This window comes from Acanthochromis polyacanthus, chromosome 23, assembly GCF_021347895.1.
Source record: "Acanthochromis polyacanthus isolate Apoly-LR-REF ecotype Palm Island chromosome 23, KAUST_Apoly_ChrSc, whole genome shotgun sequence".
Taxonomy (NCBI): Eukaryota; Metazoa; Chordata; class Actinopteri; family Pomacentridae; genus Acanthochromis; species Acanthochromis polyacanthus.
This window is the reverse complement of record NC_067135.1, coordinates 21,621,513-21,644,194: the sequence shown is the minus strand read 5'-3', so window position 1 is coordinate 21,644,194 and position 22,682 is coordinate 21,621,513. Positions and strand designations below refer to the sequence as shown.

The 22,682-nt window shown below is 39.1% G+C and overlaps 1 long non-coding RNA gene across 1 annotated transcript; it reads right to left on the bottom strand.

Annotated features, from left to right (window-relative positions):
• Nucleotides 1-20,749: 20,749 nt before the first annotated feature.
• On the bottom strand, nt 20,750-22,333 carry LOC127532320 (uncharacterized). Its single transcript, XR_007939706.1, has 3 exons — nt 22,050-22,333; nt 21,213-21,321; nt 20,750-21,053 (listed from the first exon to the last, which is right to left on the bottom strand). It is a non-coding gene; the product is annotated as an uncharacterized LOC127532320 (long non-coding RNA).
• Nucleotides 22,334-22,682: the final 349 nt, after the last annotated feature.

Sequence of the window (22,682 nt, the reverse complement as noted above, 5' to 3'; positions counted from 1 at the left end):
TGTTTGAGACCATGATAGATAATGAAGATGCAGAGAGGGAGGAGGAGGAGAATAATGATGATTGTGTATGAGATCAAGATGAAGGAGCTTGGTCTGGTGGTGAGACAATATATGTATAAAGGAACAAGATTGTGGTTGTTGGAGGAAGTGTTTGGATGACGAAGCGAGTCATTTGAAGATGATGAGGAATTTAATGACATCTGGAAGATAAAAACACATGACTATTAAATGGATGATGTGTGGCTGTTTATCAGAACGACGGACTAAAAACATTTACATCGCATTTCAGTCTGCATCAAAGTCATGGAGACACACCTTGATCACATGACTCGAAGATATTATTTTAACATAAGCTGTAACTTTAATACAGATTGAGTCAGTGTTTCACACTGCCCAGCATCAACACAGACTATTCCATTTTTAAATTCTTCTCATTGAAATTTATTTTTTCAGTCTTAGTTATTTCATAACAATATAAAGAGGAATTTCCACAAACTCCCTGCACATTCAACGCAATGCTGCTCAGCTCCTTCAGTTGGGAGCAGGGCTGGTTAATTGGTAGGCTGTATGGAAATGGAGAGACAGACCTGCCGAGTCTGGAGTTGCACAATGTACAAACTAACTGATCCGATGTACAGCATTACTGTACTTAAGCAAAGCAGCCAATGTAAAATTATCCTAACTTAATCCATCTATGTCATTCAAGTGATACACACATTCATGAGTGAAGAATCATAATCCAGTAACGTAGTATAATGAATTGTAAGATGGGGGATCCTGCAAAATGACGATGAGATCAGAGCATTTTTCTGAATTTTTCTGCTAATGCTATGATCTATTTAACAGGCGAATTTCCACCACTCACAGACTGAATCCACCCTTCCTTGTGAAAAACTTTTTGACTTGTCATGACTTTCTTTTTTTCTCCCCTCTCTTTTTCTTTTATTTCTTGTTGAAAGACAGATTTTACTTCAGAAAGCTATGACATCAACACTCGTCACATACAGTTCACCATCGTTTACACCTGGTTTGTTGGGCCAACTGAAGAATTTAATGAAAATTGAAATAATTCTGTAAATGACGATAGGTAAGGAATTCAATATTGAAGCAAATTTAGCTGATATTTTAGTGATCTGTTTCTTCTGTCAGTTACAGGTCCTTGAAATCAGCGTTAATCAGTAAGAAATTAGATTTGTTTGAGCTCCAAACGATATTAACTAAAATATTATAAGACATTTAAAGGACACCCACCTTGTCAGTAGCGTTCATTTCTGACCTTCCTCCTGCTGTGTTACAGAGTCACAGACTGTTGGAAACTGAGATCTGATTCAAATCTACAGAACTTTAAAACATCATTATGTGTCATTATGTAACAGGTGGAGGGAGGGCTGCAGGGGATTTACATGTTCAGTCAATTCACACTGTCGTTTTTCTATTTGGTTCATTTCTTCAGGCAAATGTTCCCATGATTCTCTCCTTTTCCAGGGAGACCAGAACCTAAACCTAAACCTAAATGGCGTTTATGTAATCAGTGACAGGTGTGCATTCAAATCAAATAAAGTGATTGAGCTTCTGAGTGAAGCCAACAGAAGGAAAACCTCATCTGGATGTGAAGAAGGAGAATGAATGGACGACATCCTCAATGACTCATTACCAGTTTAACTTTCGCTTACAGAAGGACAGACCAGCTGTTTCAGCAGTTTATTATTCTCTGTTCTTAGTATTCACAGGTTCCATTTATCGCCTTTAACTTCATCTCTGCTGTTGTAGCATAAATACAATCTAAAAAAGTCTATGTTATTTATAGCAGATATACAGCATTAAAACATCGACATATTCAGGCCAAAAACTGCATTATTTAACAATTCTGAACTGTAAAGATGTGTAAACACATGTAATAACTGGATGAAATAAATAATGTGTTGCTGACAGTGAAGTGTAAAAACTGAACAGTCACAAGACAAGTTGTATTATGAAGAGAGGAGCTGAATCTGCAGCATTATTGTTATTAATGGAAGGATGATGAGGACAACAGTGTTGCTCTTCCTCACAGAGATGAAGGAGAGAAGACTCTTCAGATAACCACAGCTGGATGTTCATCAGTCCATCAGACCAAATGTTCCCCAAGATCCAGATCAAGGCTGGAAGGAAAAGACATGAACAGTGAGGAAAATATCTCCAAGGTCCTTTCATTCCAACTGATGGAACATTAAATATTAGAGTGAACACATCAGGATATGAATGGAACAGAGTGTTGTGTTTTGTCAAATTTCTTAATCTTATGGAAATGTTTGTTTTCCTGGTTGAGGCCAAAGAACATTTTACTGCCTTAGATGGACAATAAAGTGAATTCTTTTTATTCTAATGTATCATTAGCATTAACATGAGCTCCACCATTATCTGACCATACACTGTTGTAGAGAAAATATGTCTGAAGCAAAGAACTGAACTGTTCTTCATTCACCAAACTGAGAGATCAGTATCCATCAGTAACAGAGGTCTGTGGAGGAACATTAATGTAGATTCATTTCTATCTGCTGATCATGAATGAACTGCACCTAGAGAAAGTTATTAATCAGCAGTTATTAATCTATTATGATTGATCAGCTGTGACCTGCAGGACACTTAGCTACAGCTAATAGTTAACTAATTTATGACACTGACAAACCTGAGTTCGCATCAGTGTGAAGACAAAGTTAGGAAACGTAACTTGACATTTACAGAACAACTTGAAAACCCGATGTTAGAACATGTTTATATCAGAGGTTACAGCCTGATGTTAACTTACAGTAACTTCAACTACAGTAACGTAGGTCACTGCTTTATATGTGATATGCTCCAGTTGTGGAGAAGAGTACAACTAGTTACAAAGATGACTTTAACACTTTCCTGTACAGTTTAGTTCGACTTTTGGAGGCTAATGTTGTTAGCAGCTGCATCAATAGACAACAGATCCGGGAAATGAGGGCAGGACAGGAAGTCCTCGGCTCTCAGTCAGTCTGACCAATCACTGCTCTCTGGCTCCGCCCTTGGTGATGTCACTGGCTCCAAAAAGCCAAGATGTCAACCAGGAAGTAGCAAAATCCGGGCTTCATTTTCTCAGTGCAGAAACCAACAGGTGATGTCACGGTAGCTACGCCCATCTTTATATACAATCTGTGGGTGAGACGCGGCCAAATTGAAGAAGTAAAGCATTGTATAAAAATAACAATAAATAACGGATATCAGCCATATCCATCCTCATGAGAACCCGAGAGTTTTACAATCGACTGAAAGATTTATTCACCAAGTGGATCCAGCCAGAGAAGAGGACCAAAAACTAGACTGGATAAATCCTCTTTCTGGAGCAATTCTATCACTCCTTCTCTCCAGAAGTGAGAGCGTGGGTGAAGGAAAGGGAGCCAGAGTCAGCACAAGAAGCAGCTCAACAGGTGGAGACGTTCCTAGCAGCCCAAAGGGGGTCCAAGAGCTACCGGTTTGAGATTCCACAGAAGTCCAGCGCAGCTCGGGGTAAGCTATCTGGGTCAGGAGTTGGAGGTGGTCCTAGGGAACCAGAACCAGATAGGCCACATGTAAGATCTGTAGTTCCTGTTAAACCAAAGTCATCAGCTAGGCCTGTTTGCTTCTAGTGTTGTCAGGAGGGTCACATTAAGCCAGAATGTCCTGCCAGGAAAGCTAAAGTTGCTTATTTTTGCACTGTTCCTCACCCTAGTCAGAGTAAGAGCTGCTGGGTGGGAAAGCAGCAGGTTACTACAGTTAAATAAATGGTAAGCCAGCCCAAGCTCTACTTGATACTGACAGTACACATACATTAATCCAGCCATTACTGGTCCCAAAGGAGGGATCCTCTAGGGAAGCCAATTCTTGATATTTGTTGTGTTCACCCATATGGAAAAGAAATTAAAAAGAACTTATAAGAAGTTACATCAATTCCAGTAATAAATCTTTGTTTTATATGTGTTGTGCTTATAAGTCTCATACTATGATAAACTCTTGAAAGTGGCCACTTTCACATTCTTTTCATACAGCATAGTTAAAAGAATTAAGTATGAAACAAGTAAAAATTATCTATGTGATAAATAAAGAAAGTGCATGTCAAATTATGTTTTCCACACGTTTCCTATAGGTAGTGTCTACAGATACGGACCGTACCCATAGCCTGTGGCCTATGGATACGGCACTTTCCCTTACCATAAATATTAATGAGCCGTACATAAATATTAATAAGGCGGCTGATGAACACGCTTCGTGATTGGCTGGTAATCCGACGGACATAAATATTAATGAGCCGGCTACGCTGATGAAGGCGCTTCCGTGATTCGAGGTGAATCTGCGTGCGGAGCCTGTCATGTCAGTCATCTGCTCTTCGTGGAATTTGAACATCAGTATTTAATGATGTAAAAAAATTATATAACACTGTATTAAAAATAAATGTATTTTGTGTATTAACAGTGTATTAAAGTCCTTTCATTCAATATCAAGTTCCAATAAAGTTACAAGAAATATTTCACAATCAGTGTGCTGGGGTCATCGTTGTCTGTGGAAAAGTCCAACATCACTATCTGACTTTTTCACGGACAGCGATTTGGGGGTTGAAATCAGCACTCCTATTAAAAATAGCAAAACTTTTTATTCACGTGACCCTGTTCTAATAAAGCACAAACAGCAAACAAAACAAATGGCGGAACTAACAGCCAGCAAACTACAAGTATTTTTTTAACCTTCAAAAGTAGCGACAGACTATTACATATTAACAACCTAAACAAAACCCTGACGTATTTTCTGCGTCTGTCAACACAGACACTGTCACAGTCACTTTAATGTTGGCGGACTCTGTTGAATGGCAAATTTACATCACCACAAACAAATCTCACAATATCACAGTTAATCGAGTTTGTGTTTTTTTTTAATTCATGCCGAATTAAAGAGCTGCTCCTCACCATTCACGAGTGTTTGTTTCATATTCGACATCCTTAATTTTATCTTGTAAATTAGCGTCTGAAATTAAATGGGAACATTTGCAATGGAGTTCGTCAGCCGCTTCCACCACTGAACGCGGTAAACTAATTCATAGGAACTGGACTTCAAACAATTTAGACACGGCGTCTAAAAGCGTAAAAACTACATTGTCTAAAGTGTGAGAGGAGACGGTGTATTTTTGGTTAAATTATACAATGTTCGCCTTCAAAGTCATTCATATAATGTGCAGCAAATAGTAGTTAACCGGCGCCAGCTCTTCAGTGACCTATGGGTCCGTACCTCTAGTACAGATGCTACGGGTACGGGTCCGTACCTCTAGCATCAACCTCTATGGAAGTCACTGATGTAGACTGCTGTGGGTATAGATTGCACAGCAAGTAGGTACTGTACTGTAAATCTTGGCTTAAAATCAAAGCAACACCAACTTATCGCTAACAAAAACAACAGTGCCTCTGTAGTGAGGCCACCCTCCTCGCTGTTTCTTCCCAGGTCGCCATTCGATCACAGCGGAGTAGGTGGAAAAGGGATTCTCATGCTTGTCCATCTTGGAATCATAATCCCTTATGGTTTCAGTTTTTACTTTGCTGAGTTTCCCAGAATCCTCTCCTTCACTCCACTCCACTACAGCAAACTTCCTCTCCATGTGTTCTGAAGTGATCAAATAAATCAAATCATAGCTTAGCAATAAATAAACGACTGATATAACAATAGACGGATGTTATAAATGCTAATCATCAGCTTTTCTGACAAAATTTATTGTACACAGTTAAAAAAATGCTGTAGTTTGTACAGTAAACTTTCACAGTAACTTCTCGTTCTGTCATTTTACAAAGTTTAATTGTATATCACAATGCATCATGGATATGAAATAATTACAGCAGCTAACAGCATTTTTCTACATTAACATATTATTAAATTACAGGGAAATAGTTTTCAGACTAGAAATGATACATGGCTGCATGCTACAATTAGAGACAGAGGCCGCAAAAAATGTCACTATATTTCTTGAGACATAAAGTCTGTAGGTTAAGGCAATTTACATTTAAGATTTTCTTTAATGTAACAATTCTGTCATCTAAACCAGTGGTTCTCAACCCTGTTCCTCAGGACCCCATGTCCTGCATGTTTTAGATGCTTCCCTGCTCCAACACACCTGATTCAAATGATCAGCTCGTCATCAAGCCTCTGCAGAAGCCTGATGACGAGCTGATCATTTAGTCTACTAGCCAACAGGGTGAACCCGGAAATGTCGAGAACAGTAAGGTTTTATGGTAGAAATGTGTTATATAGGTCACAGGGGTCCAGAAACTGCCGGATGCTAATTTGCATATGTTGAGCATTTTGCATAATTAGCCTAATTTGCACAGTAATGAGGTCAAATCACAAAATCAAGTATAGCTTCCAAAGTAATCAACCTAGAGACTTCATTGAGGTGTCTATACCTACGTTTTCGACCCTAAGGAATCCATCTAACATGGTTTCAATGGTCTCTCACCATCCTGACTATCAGAAATCCAATATGACTGTCATTAATGATGACGAAAAGCTAAAAATCGGCACAAATTAGCGACCATTTCAATGAAAGGAACACTTTTTAAGTGTAAAGTAATGTAATTCAAACTCCTATCATGATATTTATCATCTGAAACCAACTATATGGTCTCCTCATACATAAAAGTGATAATTGTAAAGAACAAGAACACAACGTCAATGAACACAAAAGCATACATTTGCTTGTAAAATGAACCATGATGTAATAACAATGTTTTTTTTCTTATTTTTTATTTATTTATTTCACAGGTAATACTTCAAAAAGTCTATATGTCTTCCTCTTCACTATATTCTCTGAAATCGAGTTCGTCGTCTCCAGTCTGCTCCTGTTCATTATCCTCTGTATCATTCTCTTTTTGCGTCAAAGGATTGAAACAACAAATATCACCACAAAACAAGCAGTCACGTTTGAATACAAAGTCTGATGTGTGAGAACGACAAAGGCTTTGTGGAGGTTCTACACCTGGTTCCAAACCACTGGCTTTTCTTTTTTTAGTGTCCAACATGTTCCTTGTCACAGAGGTGTATGAGCTGTAGCATGACTTGTGACAGGACACACGAGCCGTATCACTATCTGACGCAAGAATCTCTTCAAGCTTAACATGGATGGCATCTTCTCTCTCCCGACTCCGTTTAATATCAATGTTAGCGTGTGTGCAGCGCGAGCTGGCTACTCAGACTGCAGGCATCCAACCTCCGCATCTGTATCTGGGTAAGTACGGTGCCATGTACAGTGCTCTGGGGACATTCAATAACAAGAAACAAAAACCTTTTTCTTTGAAATATATTTTCCTCCTCACTCTGAAGACCACATTAATAATTAACATATATTGCAATTTATTTAGTAACTACTAATAATGTAATTATTGTTGCAATATGACGACTTTTATCACTTTTTCGTCACTTATATCAGCCATATTGGATTTCTGACAGTTAGAATGATTGCAGACCCTTAAAACATTGTTAGATGGATTCCTTGGAGTCGAAAACATAGTTATAGACATCTTAATTAAGTCACTGGGTTGACTAGTTTTCAAGTTATACTCGATTTCGTGATTTGACCTCATGAATATGCGAATTAACTTAATTATGCAAAATGCTCATCATTTGCAAATTCGCATCCGGCAGTTTCTGGACCCTTATGGTCTATATTAAACATTTCTGCCATAAAACCTTACTGTACCCGACATTTCCGGGTTCACTACAGGAGGCATTGGGGTGGCTAGTAGACTAATTTGAGTCAGGTGTGTTGGAGCAGGGAAGCATCTAAAACATGCAGGACATGGGGTCCTGAGGAACAGGGTTGAGAACCACTGATCTAAACTGATAATATTCACACTTCTTGCTAATGCTGAAGTGTCCTTTTGAACATTCAGCCACTGGCTAATCTTTTTTTTGCTAATGCTATCTGAACTCAAAATCAAATGGATGTCAAATTTTAGCAATCTTAAGATAGACACCGGTGTGTAAATGTACTTACCTCTAACTTTAGGTCCACTCAGCTGCATGGTGCACTGTCCGTGGGACGATCCGGACGAAGGCAGAATTTAAGTCGGATTTGCCGCTTTTCTTCTTTCAAAATGATGCCAAACGTCATAGACATATATACGTAGATGCCTCATAGGCTGTCGAGAGGCGTGCCCACAGCGCCACCATCTTGAAACGGTGCCAGCGGAGGCAGCGGTGCATAGACATCTATGGAGTGTTCGCCAGTCTAGCCTTTTTTAACCCTTACCTCAGGTTAAATTTGGTCCACCTCTCCGTTTAAAGGGTTAGATTCTATCTGCCTATTAGTATTCCACCTAACAGGTTTCAGCAGAATAAATTAAGCTGGAGTCGAGAGACACTCGCCCAGGTTCTGACTGCCTTGCTTCCGAATGTCTCACCCCTCTTATCTGATAAATGCTATCCCACCAAGCAGCCTTTCTAAGTAGTAGAATTGATCTGTCATTCACATTCGTTATCGGTCAGCTTCTCTCTAAGGACTTGCATGCACTTGATGCTATTCCTGGGTTCGTTTTAGAGGTTTGGAAAGAACTAACCTCAGGGGTAATGTTTAAACACTCTCACTTTGGACTAAGTAACCTTTAAGAACCATTGGATTGAATGCACACAATCAACTTAACTTTTTACCACTATGCAGATTTTTAGTGGTTTATAATAATTTCATTAGGCTTCTCTTTAAATGCGATAAAGCGTTTTATTAAGCAAGTTTAGCAAGGGCACAGCATCAATTCATGATTAAAACAATTAATTATTTCTGATTAAAAATGATACTAAAGTAACTAAATTGAGCGTACCTGACAATCTTCTCTAATTATTAAATTTAGGAGAGAGAGCGAACAGCGTGGCCACTACCGTATCACTCGGTCTTGACTTGCGTCTGGGAGAAGTCCTCAGTTGTCCAGAGGACTCGTTACGATGTCTTCTTTGTGGACAAAAGGATCTTATCCCTCGGCAGGGGGAGTGGAGGAATCCTGTAAGCCAATCGTGGTCTGACAGTTATCTCTGGAATCGGCTGGAACGTTAGTGCTCACGCCCCAGCTGTCTTCTCTGTGGTATGGTGGTGATGGAAAACCCTCGTCTGTTCAGGCTGTAGTGGGTCACTGGGTCTCCCAGCCCCAGGGAGGGGAACAGCCCAGTGCTGTTGCCTCCTTTGCCTCTTCGGGTGTAGTCGGTTCTCCCCTCTATTGGTTTCTTCTGGATAACTGCAGAACCTCTGAGGACTCTCCGTTTGGCAGAGTGTGGTCTTCGCTTGTTGAACAAAGTCGGAAAAAGACTTTGCTTCCAACGATGTCCTCAGCGATCTCTGGAGCCTAAGTCCCGCGTAGTCTTCCCGTCTCTAGGGCAATAGAGGAAGGTGAAGATTCTTCAGAACTCCGGCCAAGTTCCCTTTGGAGCTCTTCTTGCAGCTCCGGCGAACATCTCCCTCCTAATGTCTCTGCTCTCCTATTTTTATACTCTCTCTCCACTTCTACTAACACATACACCGTTCCACACACAATTCTACCTTTTGGTACGCCCATATCCTTGACTCATAGGTTTAAGACACAACCTTTTTCCTGTTACACACACAACAGTTGCATAGAATCATGTGTTTTACAGCAAATACACAGTGTCCACATTCTTTTTAACACCCACACATTTCAGCCAGCCATCTTGGGTTTTTCCCAAACTTCCCCTTTTTTCCGAGGAGGCTGCAATGTCATTGTGGCTGCCGAGTCATGGTGATTGTTGTTTTCTGCACTTCTGCTTTCTTAAGGCCTGGACACACAAAGCCTATGAGGCCTGTACGCACACACAGAGCCTAAACAAGGATTACTTCACACAGAATCCCTTCTTAAATCATTCTTCTCAATCTGAACATAATAAATCATCTGAATCATTACTTTAATCAAATCAACACTTTAAAAATGTATATATATTTCAGCAAGCATAATCATATGGTTAACTTATAATGTTCCTTTATTTGTCTGCTTCAAAACCTTTGTTACCTTAGGGCCATAATGAGCCTGAGTCCTCTCTGAGACCTCAACATCTGCACTTACTTGACAGGAGGCAAGAGGTACTGCTGAATCTCAAAGTGGAATTATTCGCTGAATTTTGAACCGATTGCCAAACTGTTTGATTTTTTAGAAACGTCACATGTGTAGCTACTATACAAGGTGCTCGGATATTTTTTTACAATGCTGGTTTTGCCACTCAACACTTAAGCTACACACTATCTCACTCTGACTCCAACAAAGTTATTTATACAGCAGATGAGCTTTGTGAAAGATGCCAGACTTCTGTTCAGCCTCTGGATGCTCTAATGAGCGCTGTAAAGAAACAAGAGCTCGTGGGATTACTTTTCACATGTAAGATGTATGTAAGGAATAATATATTGTTAGCAGGTTGTCATAGCTAGAGTGAAATAAACGGATAGAACCCCATCAGCTCTGTGTTTGGCTTCTACCAAGGGCGTAACTTTGGGTCTTCCATTGGGGGGGTTAAACTCTGTGCCTGTTTATTGGTATTTCTTGAATCGTTTACCTTTGTAAAATGAGTCGTGGTAATTTGGCATGCCTGTATTAGAAATACATTGGTGATTTACTTGAAGTTGTTGCAGCTGTGTACTCATGTATTTATGCAACAATGACCAATTAATTCCTATTGTGTTTAAGTACTAGCTAGCAAGACCGTAGCAGCTTCCACTTAATTGATTTAGGGTTTATGTCAACTATCTATGAAAAGAAAAATCAAGAACTTTAAAGATTAATCAATTGCATCACTGTATTGACACAACTAAAGTACAAACAGAAATTGTCTTATGCACAATTCATGGCAACACTCAATACATCACACAATACAGGAGTATTGTGTGATGTTGTGTGATGTTGTGTGATGTTGTGTGGAGCTTGCACTCCAGTGCAAGCTGCACTGGAGTGCAGCTTGCACATCTATTCTGGCGTGGAGCATGTATAGAGAAAGCTAACACAGTTCAAGGGCTAAAGTATGTTACCTGGTCATTTGTGCCTCCTGTGCTGCCTTTCCCTGTGCTCTCTCTCCCTCTCTTTGGTCACCTGATGATCCTCCATCACCTGGACTTCCTCTGTCACCTCCTCCTCCTCTCTCTTGCTCAACTGTTGCACCTTCTCTGTCACCTCCTCTGTCACCTCCTCTCTCTCTCTCCTCATCTGCGACTGTGCTTCTCCCTCTCTGGTCACCTGCCTCTCTTTCATGGCCTGTTCAGCAATCATATTCTTGAACCTGGTATAAAAAAAATGCTTAGTTAATGTTAAAATGGTATCAGCCCGGTTAAAAATGACCAGTAAGGTAAAAGAACAATTTGAGGAAATAAATACATTCAGGTATTTCCCAAATTTTGTCAAGATTCACGAGATGAAGTACTTCTCTTCCCCTCCTCTGTCACTGTCACCGGCTGCACGCTCCGCAGCCACCCTGCTGCAGCAGCAGGACAGACATGGAGGAGCGTCTGTTGTCACCATGGTTACCGCTTTAGGCCGACGCAGACATTCCTGTTCCTTCAGGATTTAGAAATGCCTGGAAAAATGTAGCTTCTGTGTATGCTATTGCGTTGTTTGATCAGTAAAATAGCTTCACTACTGAAAAGATATTTGATGTGGAAAACAGCGACGTTACGACCTGCCCGGTTCCCCCGAGAAATGCAGTTTAACTACGCCGCCATCCATCACTGTGTATTGGAGCAAAGCCAGCAAACAGCCCTTTAAGTTTATATTCAGTGAAAACTGACATCGGTCCTAAACAGTACATCCCCGACACTCTCTGGCTGTACCTCACAGGACAAGCTCAAACCAACTCCAGTCACAAATCATCAGCTTACTTAACAAGACAGGTAGGCTATTTTACCTCTTTTTGGTCAAGATATTTCCTTTTTTTTTAGTTGTTGGCGTTGACCAACAATGAAGAATTGTTGTTTGTCCTTTTCGCACTCTTTTAATTTCTTCACGGCTCTGCTGTCTCCATCCATGCCAAATATACAGGGTCAGGGAAAAGTGAACGTTACGTCGAGGAGGCGCTGCGGGTTGGGTGATACCAAGTATTGGGTGGGGGTGTGGGGGGTTACATTAAGATGATTAAACTTGCTACTGTTTTGTTGGCAAATGATATTAATAATAAAAATCAACAAGATAATTAATGCTTTTATTATATTGGAAAAATGTGATTATATTGTGGGGGTTACATTAGCTGAACGTGATTTTTGCGGGGGTCATGACCCCCGTATCCCCGGTGCAAATTACGCCCTTGGCTTCTACCCATGATCTAACCAGCTCTCTACATCATCCTGTGTATTACACAGCTGCTTACCGGTGAAATAACTAATCTGAGACAATTTTTTGTTTAAAATTCTATGTTATGAATCTAGCGTTCCTAGCAACAACCTGTTACAAAGAAAAAAAACAGACTTACTGCACTTATTGGTGGGTTTGAATACAGCATCTGATAGATCTAATCATAGATATATGCAAACGCTAGATGTCTCGAGACGGAGTCGGCGGCGTCGTCACTTGGCGGCCATCTTAGGACAGGGGACTGCTCTGGCGCACTGTACTGTAGTCAATGGTAAGGTGGATGATTTCCTCACTTTAACACTCATAACTCGCTCAATTCTTGATTGATTTACAAACGGTTTAGTTTATTACAAACCTTATTAACGTGGCTATGATTCAGGCTCAATTCCGAAATCACAGCTTTTCGTTTTGAAAAATGCGGCATAGTTGTGTGTCTTTTCTGCCTGGCTCCTCACATTGAAGATGGTGTTACTCACAATCTGATTTTCAATTATTAGGTTTTCCTGAGACCAACGTTTTTTGAGAACCTAATCTTTAGGCGAAATTACATTCTTTGTGGTTGTGGTTGTATTTATTTGCTTGTTAAGAGACTTTGATTGAGACCTTAGACTTATTGTTTGTATACATCTATGCCTGGATTAGTTAGCCTCAGAGCCCCAGAGATAGTAAGAGTTGCGACACTCCCATAGGGTGCCGTTGTACGCTTTCTTCCGGTCTACTTCCGGGTTGTGGAGGCTTGTTTAGTTCCAAACACGGCTTCGACAGTGATAGCCACCGTTCATTTGCACTGCAGGTCGTTGTGTATATGTGGAGGTAAGTTGATGAAATGCCTACCTCTTTTGAATTGTCAACTGCCTATACTTTATCAGAGGCTCTTTATGATGCATATGCTGAGCTTTATTTGTATTTGCGCAGCGTAATTATATATATTTTTTATCTTGGTAGACGACCGAATTTCTGCTACTTTTTTTAGCTCGACTCTGCTGTTTTAGCTGTGAAGTTATCTCCAGGGATATATTGACGGATTAATTGTTGATGAGTCGCTACCTCTTTTTAATTTTAACGTCTTTATATTGTATCAGAAGCCTTTTGTGGTGCATACATTTATCTGTATTTGTGAATATTGGCAGATGACCAACTTTCAGGCATTGCCATGTGCTTGTTAGCTCTTCTTTGAAAGCTACCTAGCTACATCGCTACCTCTTTTTAATTGTCAAGACTACGTTCTTTATATGAGACCCTTTATAATGCATAAACTTATACTTGTAAGTATTTAACAAATATATTTATTAATATCTATCGTATCTATCTATCCGCCAGTATCCCGAGAGCCCTCACTGAAGACATGAAGACCCTCATTGTTTCTCCCATTGTCAATAAAACATACTATTTCATTCATCAAAGAATAATGAGTTGTTATTCTTGAATATATATTTTGTGTATGTCTTAAAATGGTTATAGTGAGTCAACTCCTGACTCATCAGAAGTGGCTGGACACTATCTGCTGAATGGACTGTTGTTACTCTGCTTTTCAATAACTCCCAGACTACGGGTAAGTGAATCAGAGAAATATAGACATTGTCTGGAAATACAATAATCCAACTGGGCAAAAATTAACATCTTCAATCATCTTACATTTCTGTGTAAAAGTCGATTTTCCATGCTAACACGAATGTGAAACATTCCCTCCAAAACCCCAAAAGTGTCTTTAATATGTCACCTTATGGCTCAAAATGTAAAACTGACATTTACATACATACTCCAATGAATTAATAATCAAACAAGTACTTGGAGGTGTGATTTTATTCCTTTTTTACCGTGAAATCGCCGCTCTCAGTCCCATAGAAGGAAATGACAGCGCTGCCTGTTTGGAACTATTCAGGCTTACATGAACCACGTGACCGCCCCGCTGCGAGAGCATGAGTGTCGCAACTCTTACTATCTCTAGGGCTCTGGTTAGCCTGCAGCCGAAATGCATTGTGGGTAATGTAGGCACCAGGTTCATGAAAAGAAAAGACATCTCTTTTTGTTGTGCATTGATTTTGGTTGAGCTTTGTTTTTATCTGTGCATTAGAAAGCTGATAGTAATAAAAAAGTGCAATGCTAAATATTAAAATTACATTTACATCTATTTATGCTGAAAAAAGCTGATATCTGTGTTCATTATTATATGAATTCAATGGTTTTAATTATTCTTATGTAAGCAGTAAAACAAGTACATCTCTGACGTTTATAACAAACCAAGCTGTTGTAAAATCGGTTGAAAATTGAGCAATCTACAGTGATTTTAAAATCCATGCTCCATTGACTTTAATGTTATGAGTGATCGAGCAGCCCTGTCCCAAGATGGCCGCCATGTGGCGACGTTGCTCCCCATAGGCTGACAGCGCTCATGAGCCATCTAGCGTTTGTATATATCTATGGATCTAATAATAGCCCTGATTTATGATGGAATTATTTTTGTCGTAGACAATTCTGGCTACTTTTCTCACATGTTTAAGCTTTCCCAAAGAACGTGATTTTTACACGTGATATAATAGTAATAGTAGTAGTAATAATAACAGTAATAATAATAACGATAAAAAATAATAGTAATAATAGCAGTAATAATAATAATAATTGATATAATAGCAATAGTAGTAGTATGATGTTGCTACAGTGCCACCTGCCTTTTGCAAGGTGCTTGTTTTCTATTGGTTATCATGGCCATGTGATTAGGCTCTTAGATCAGAGCAGCGATTTTGTTTGTTTCAGTGCAGCATGTGCCTGTGTTTTGCAATCCATTGCATCCACCGCTGCTGAGCCTTGAAGAAGCTTTGTTTGTAAGTTCATTTTACATATTATATTTGTGTAACTCATATTTTTCGGATATTGTGACGGTTTATTTCATATTTGGTTGAATTTATATACTAATGCTAAAATTCATCTTTTTCTTGCATGTAACATGGTGACTTATTTTTAGCAGCTTTTGATGGATATTTTTGTGTCTATTTTTAGTTTCACAAGAAAGATTGTTCCTGGCATTGTTACGGTGACAAAGATCCTCAGTAAACAAACTTCAACTTACTATACGTCTAAGTCATCTTTCACCTTTCCAGCAACAAAGTGTTTAGCTATCTGTCACTCCGTGAAGACGCGCACGTAGGGGACAGAATAGTAGTAGTAGTAATAATAATAATAATAATGATAATATAATAGTAGTAGCAGTAATAATAGTAAGAGTAACATAATAGTAGTAGTAATAATAATAATCATAATAACTGTAATATAAAAATAATAAACATAATCATACAATATTATAGGAATATAATGATAATTATATGAATAGCAATAACAGTAATACAGTAGTAGTACAATAATACAAAAATAATAATTGTACTCCAATGCAATGTAAAGCTGTAAATGTAAAGGCACATCTGAACGTTATCTGTTTGTTTTTTTTTTGTTTTTTTCTATCTATCTATCTATCTATCTATCTATCTATCTATCTATCTATCTGTCTATCTGTCTATCTATCTATCTATCATGTCTGGCATTTGTTACAAGCAAACCCCATCAAAATTGCTTGAGAACTGAGCGATTTATGACAACTTTAATTGTATAAGCACATCATTCCTCTATGGAAGTAATGCATTGTAGGAGCGAGTGGCACCAATCCAAGATGGCAGCGCTGCAGGCACGCCGCTCGAGTGGGCGGCCGTAGTCAATTGGGCATCTACGTACATATATCTATGGTCAAACATTACAGTTGCGTTAGTTTGCAAGATCTCGCGTTGATAATTTAAGGCCAGGAGAACTGAGTCAAGTCTTCTACTTTGCCTCTCATTGGCTTATGCTCATGTTTGACCCTAATCTTAACCAGTCATCGCTCTCATGACTGAGACGCATCACAGACACCACTCTCGTGAGAAAAAATACTTTTAGGGGAATTTCCAGCGTTCTGTGAAATGTTTTTCGAAATGTAGCTTTATAGAGATTATAGACCAGTACACTTCTAGCTGACAACTATGCCAACTATCTCAACTCTTTTGACTTCCGTCTTGATACAAGTTCACCGGAGAACAAATTTGTATTAATGACACCTGCCTATAAGGTAGAACTTTCAGTTTGTTTAATTGAATTTTTCATCCCGACATGTAAACGTCTCTAAAGATCATGAAACCGTGTAACAGAACATTTGCAAAGACCGGTAGTATTCCTTGGGAGGGTCACCTAGGAGCTAAGAAGACCTTGGATAGGATAGCAAGCAGATTTTACTGCCCAGTTTTGAGCACCCAGGTACAGAAGTATTGACAGTCCTGCTCAGTTTGTCAGTTAACAGGGGTTCCCAAATTCCCATTGCAACCACTTCACGTCATTGATGTTCCATTTAGTCGGATAGCTATGGACATTGTGGGCCCATTAGAGCGAACACAGGCAGAACATCAGTACATACTTGTAATTTGTGATTAAAGCACTAGATGTCCTGAGGCATTTCCCCTTACAGACATCACTGCTAAGCAAATTGCATATGCCTTATTGCAGCTTTACCCCAGAATTGGTCTTCCATCTGAAATTTTGACAGATCAGGGCACAAATTTTTTGTCAGGTACACTCTGGCAGGTATACAGGCTATTAGGCATTAGGGGTATTCAAACCTTCAAACCAATCCTTTTTGTGCAAAAATTCTTTGGTTATGCAAACCGATTGTTTCAGCAGCTGTCCGAGTGGCTGGTCTCAGACGATCTTGGAGGTGAACATGCTGGATGTGGAGGTCCTGGGCTGGTGTGGTTACACATGGTCTGCGGTTTTGAGGCTGGTTGGATGTACTGCCAAATTCTCTGAAACGCCTTTGGAGACGGCTTATGGTAGAGAAATGAACATTCAATGCACGAGCAACAGCTCTGGTTGACATTCCTGCTGTCAGCATGCCAACTGCACGCTCCCTCAATGCCACATCTGTGGCATTGTGCTGTGTGATAAAACTGCACATTTCAGAGTGGCCTTTTATTGTGGGCAGTCTAAGGCTACGTTCACACTGCAGGGCTTAATGCTCAATTCTGATTTTTTTGTGAAATCCCATTTTTTTGCGAGTTCGTTCACATTTCCAATTAAATGCGACTTGTATGTGATCTCCTGTGTGAACCTCACACGACCCAAAAGTGTCCCGCATGCGCAGAAGAGAACACAACAACGACACACGCAGAGAGCGTGTTCAGTGTGTCACGAACTGAGGAGGACTGGACCCGAGCAGAGAGCCACACCACCAAGGCTGGTTGGAATGAAGTGTTTTATTGCTGGGGGGTGAAATGGTGGCTTGGTGGGGGAAAACCAGGGTGCAGGAGCGGGGGGTTCCAGGCAGGGACAGAAGGGGTCCAAGTAGGAGTGGGGGTCCAGGCAGGAGTGGGGGGTCCAGGCAGGGGAAACCGGTGATGACTGGTCTGGGGAGAGCCGGAGGGGAAGGAGAATGGCAGGGATCCCGGACAGCTGAACTGTGAGGAGGCAGGGAAAAACAACGTAAGAAAACCAGGTAGGACCTCAAAACAGATATTGTGAGAGGCGAGAGAGTGAACTGAACTGTGTGGTTCTTGTTCAATACTCTGGCAGGGAGTGGAAGGCTGAGCCGGTACTTATTGTAGAGGTGAGTCATTAGTGCGATGATCGTCAGCTGTCCGGGAGCCGTGGAGGTGGTTGATTGCCTGAGTGGAGTCAGCTGAGAAGCTAGACTCCACTCAGGCACCGAGCTGTAGGGGAAGATACAGGGCAGAGGAGTGGATGGGAGACAGACAGGGCAGAGGAGCGGATGGGAGACAGGCAAGGCAGAGGAGAAGGGAGCTGTGACACAGTGTTTATGGAAGTAAACATGGACGCTAACAGTAGAGCATGTCTGGCCATTTTAAAGTTGTTGTCCAGCCAGAGCCAGCATATTTATAACTTCATCGTTTTAAGGAGAAGGTCAAGACGGAAGAGAACCAGGATTTTGGCTATAGCGTTTTGTGGGGCAGTGGCAGCAACGTCTGTCCAGAGACGGTCCTGCTCCATGGACAGCAGTCGGCGGAACATGCGCAGGGCCTGCTCAGTAAAGCGCCTCTGTAATAGATGTAAAATGATTATAATGTAGTTTAAAAATATTAAAAACATGTTTGAAGCGGAAGCAATTTTAAGTTAAGTATGTCATTTTGTAGGAAAGAGTTAATGTACAATTTAAAAACAGTTAAAATTGTATTTACAATGTGTTAAATGTTAAAAATGATTATTTTTGGTTATCATTTGTCAGTAGATGTTATTTCAGTGATCGTTTGGTCATGTCTAGATTTTGCGGTCGTCTGCACTTCCTGTTTTTGCCGGTAGGGGGAGCTTGTTGCCGCGGCTTGCCATTACAATATTGAATGAAAGCCAGCAACAAGTGTGTCTCTTCCGTTCATCTTTTCCCCGTTCTACAGCACGCTGTGTAGGGGTGTAACTCCTCCACTGCGACGGCACCATGTTCGTTCTCCTCCTCGCTTTCCCTCTATTGACTGGACTCCACAGTATCGTCTGCCATGGTTCTTGTTTTGCTTGAACGCAGAATAGTGACGTTTGTCGTGTACCAATGACGTATAGGTTGGATAGATGTGACCTGGTCGTTAAGACTGAAGTCGGATGGCAAAAGATCCGATACGTATCGGAATTAGGACCACATATCCAAGTGGCCTGGGTCACATTTGAAAAAATCGGATCTGTGTCGTTCAGACTGTCATGAAAAGATCAGATACAGGTCGCATAGGGGCAAAAAAAATCGGATTTGGGTCACTTTAGCCTGCAGTGTGAACGTAGCCTTAGGCACACCTGTGCATTAATCATGGTGTCTAATCAGCATCTTGATATGGCACACCTGTGAGGTGGGATGGATTATCTCAGCAAAGGAGAAGTGCTAACTATCACAGATTTAGACAGATTTGTGAACAATATTTGAAAGAAATGGTGATATTGTGTATGCAGAAAAAGTTTTAGATCTTTGAGTTCATCTCATAAAAAATGGGAGCAAAAACAAAAGTGTTGCATTTATATTTTTGTTGAGTGTATATATATGTATATGTATATGTATGTATATAGATATGTATATATACGTGTGTGTGTATATATATGTGTATATATATATATATATATATATATATATATATATATATATATATATATATATATACATATGGCATGCCGTTTAGGAAATTATATATATAATGAAACTTGATATATATATAATGAAACTCGATATATATATAATGAAACTTGATATATATATAATGAAACTCGATATATATATAATGAAACTCGATATATATATAATGAAACTCGATATATATATAATGAAACTTGATATATATATAATGAAAGTTGATATATATATATAATGAAAGTTGATATATATATAATGAAAGTCGATATATATATAATGAAACTTGATATATATATAATGAAAATTGATATATATATAATGAAAGTTGATATATATATAATGAAACTTGATATATATATAATGAAAGTCGGAATATAGAATGTTCAGATTTTCATTCCATCTATTCAAAGTTTCATTCCATATATTCAGACTTTTTCCTACTGAGCCCTGGAAGGACATGGCAAACAAAAACAGGAACCTTATTGGACATTTGCTCTTCAGATGAGCTCTTCTGTGATTATCTATCTGTCTTCATGGTTGTCACAGGGAATGGCGACTACGTTTGAGAAAACAGGTAATTTTTAGAGATGTTTTGATTCTGAACACTGAACGTGTTAGCATTAGCTTAGCTACTTAGCTTCGACTACATTTGCATCCCTACATAGCTTAAAGGTTAAACACATGCACCATATGTTGATGATAATGATAATATCTATGTTTATCTTTATAGCTGGTCTTAAGGCTAATTACGAGGCAGAGGTCAGCTGCTGCCTGGACACATCCATGATCACGCCACTGGTGGGACACAATTGTACTGGATTTCAGCTGAAGGCTGCTGTTCTGTCCAAACTGAGACATTTTTATTGTGACATACCCTCCACTGTTGTTAGCTTTTGATTCAATAATTTTTTTGAGATGAGGAAATCACTATTGCATGTTTCTAGTTAAATACCCTACTTTTATGATATATCACTACAGCATGCACTTTTTATATTTTCCATCAATTTCACCCAAAAGTTGAATAACTATTTGTGAGCAGTGTATGTAGACACATAATAGAAGCACATTTCAATAATATGTCTGCTGCAGTAGTGCAGTTTATCTACCTAGATTGGTGTAACAGTAAAAAAACAACAACGTATGCTACTGATGTTTCTGACTAAAATCTGCTTGAAAAGCACAACTGCTTATCTGTCAAAATGTGTGTAACAAAAGTGTGCACTGAACACTGAATAAAGTCTCTGTAGATTATAGACAAAATTTGCATCTCTCATCACAAATTTCTGTTCATTCATCCAAAGTGCATGAGTAAAATACAAAACAGGTGAAGTACTAAAAAAGATTTATTTTCTAGAAAAGCCAATAGTCAACAATGCAGTTTAATTCTGGGACAGTTGCTCCAGCACCGACACCATGCGTCCCATCAGTGCAACCAAGGTTTTCATTCATCTTCTGGATGTTCTGGAGCATGGCAGAGGTCACGTCTTGGTGTCTTCCGATCTGTTCCAAGAACCGTTCCTCTGACCTCTCCAGATACTGCAGAGGATCCACAGCAGCTTCCTGGTTCCCTTTTCCTGCATAAAAGCACCAAAAAGTACTAGTTGTCAGTAATTATTTTCTATTTTCATAAACACAGTTAACTTAAAGTAAATGTTCTATTTTGTGATTTTAGGATGGGTCAAAAGATAACATACTGATCATGTTGATGTCTGCATAGTCTAAACAGATCTTACTTGATTTGGTCTGTAGAGAGGAGGACAGCGTGGAGGAGCTGCAGGACGGAACCAGTAAGCTGCAGACTAGTGCTCCTGGTAACTGGACCTCATCATCCAAGGCCGACAACTAAATAAAATGAACAAGACATGCTGTTGATAGCATCTGTAATACAAATGATTTTATCCATTAACTGATTTATTGCTTTGTCCATACAATGTTAGAAAGTGTTACAAATAATACCTGTAATAATTTCCAACAGTGATAAATGCCTTGTTTTATTTTACAACAAAAAACACCAAAAGCATCTGTGTATAAGAAATCAGTGCATTGGATTTCCACATCTGCAAAGCTAGAAAATCACACATCAGAATTTCACCTTGAAATTATGAAAATAGCTGCAGATTACCAGTACTCTTTACTTCATTGTGTTAACTTGATCATTTCAATCAGTTTTTTAGACTTGTATTACTGATACGAAACATAATCAACACATAAATTAAAATGTGTTCGCAAAGAGTTCACTGGTTCTTCAAGGGAAATTTCAATGATAACCATATAGTTCAGTAATATGATTAATGGGTCATTGTGCAACAGCGTGGGAGGTTCTGAATACAGGTCTTGGACTGAAATATTGCTGCTGCTTTCCTCCGGTTTTATAAGGAGTTGTTTCATAGCTTGTTAGCTTACCAGCGGCTAACTGGCTGGCAAACAATAGTTGAACGCCAACCTCTAATCACTGATCCGGTGTCCGGACCGCGTTAGCTGGCGGAACGTTCATAATACTGATGTGGGACTGTTGTAGCTAGCGTATTCATAGTAGGATAACAGCAGGATGTTGGAGAAATAAAACTTACCATTATCAGGATCGCTGGTCTGCATGGCAGACTCTTAGCGCATCGCACTGCTTGAATGTCTGTGTGTTTCAGGCCGATTTTAAAATAAAACTCAATAAAATTCTCGTCCGGGTGAGTGTCCTTCGTTGTCGCTTCGCCATACGGACATGTCCCTTCCGGGGCTCGGTAGGAAAAAAAGATTTGATATATATATAATGAAAGTTGATATATATATATAATGAAAGTCGATATATATATAATGAAACTTGATATATATATAATGAAACTTGATATATATATATAATGAAACTTGATATATATATAATGAAAGTTGATATATATATAGTGAAAGTCGATATATATATATAATGAAAGTCGATATATATATATATAATGAAAGTCGAGATATATATATAATGAAAGTTGATATATATATATAATGAAAGTCGATATATATATAATGAAAGTTGATATATATATATATATCAACTTTCATTATATATATATATCAAGTTTCATTATATATATATCGACTTTCATTATATATATATCAAGTTTCATTATATATATATCAAGTTTCATTATATATATATCGACTTTCATTATATATATATCAAGTTTCATTATATATATATCAAGTTTCATTATATATAT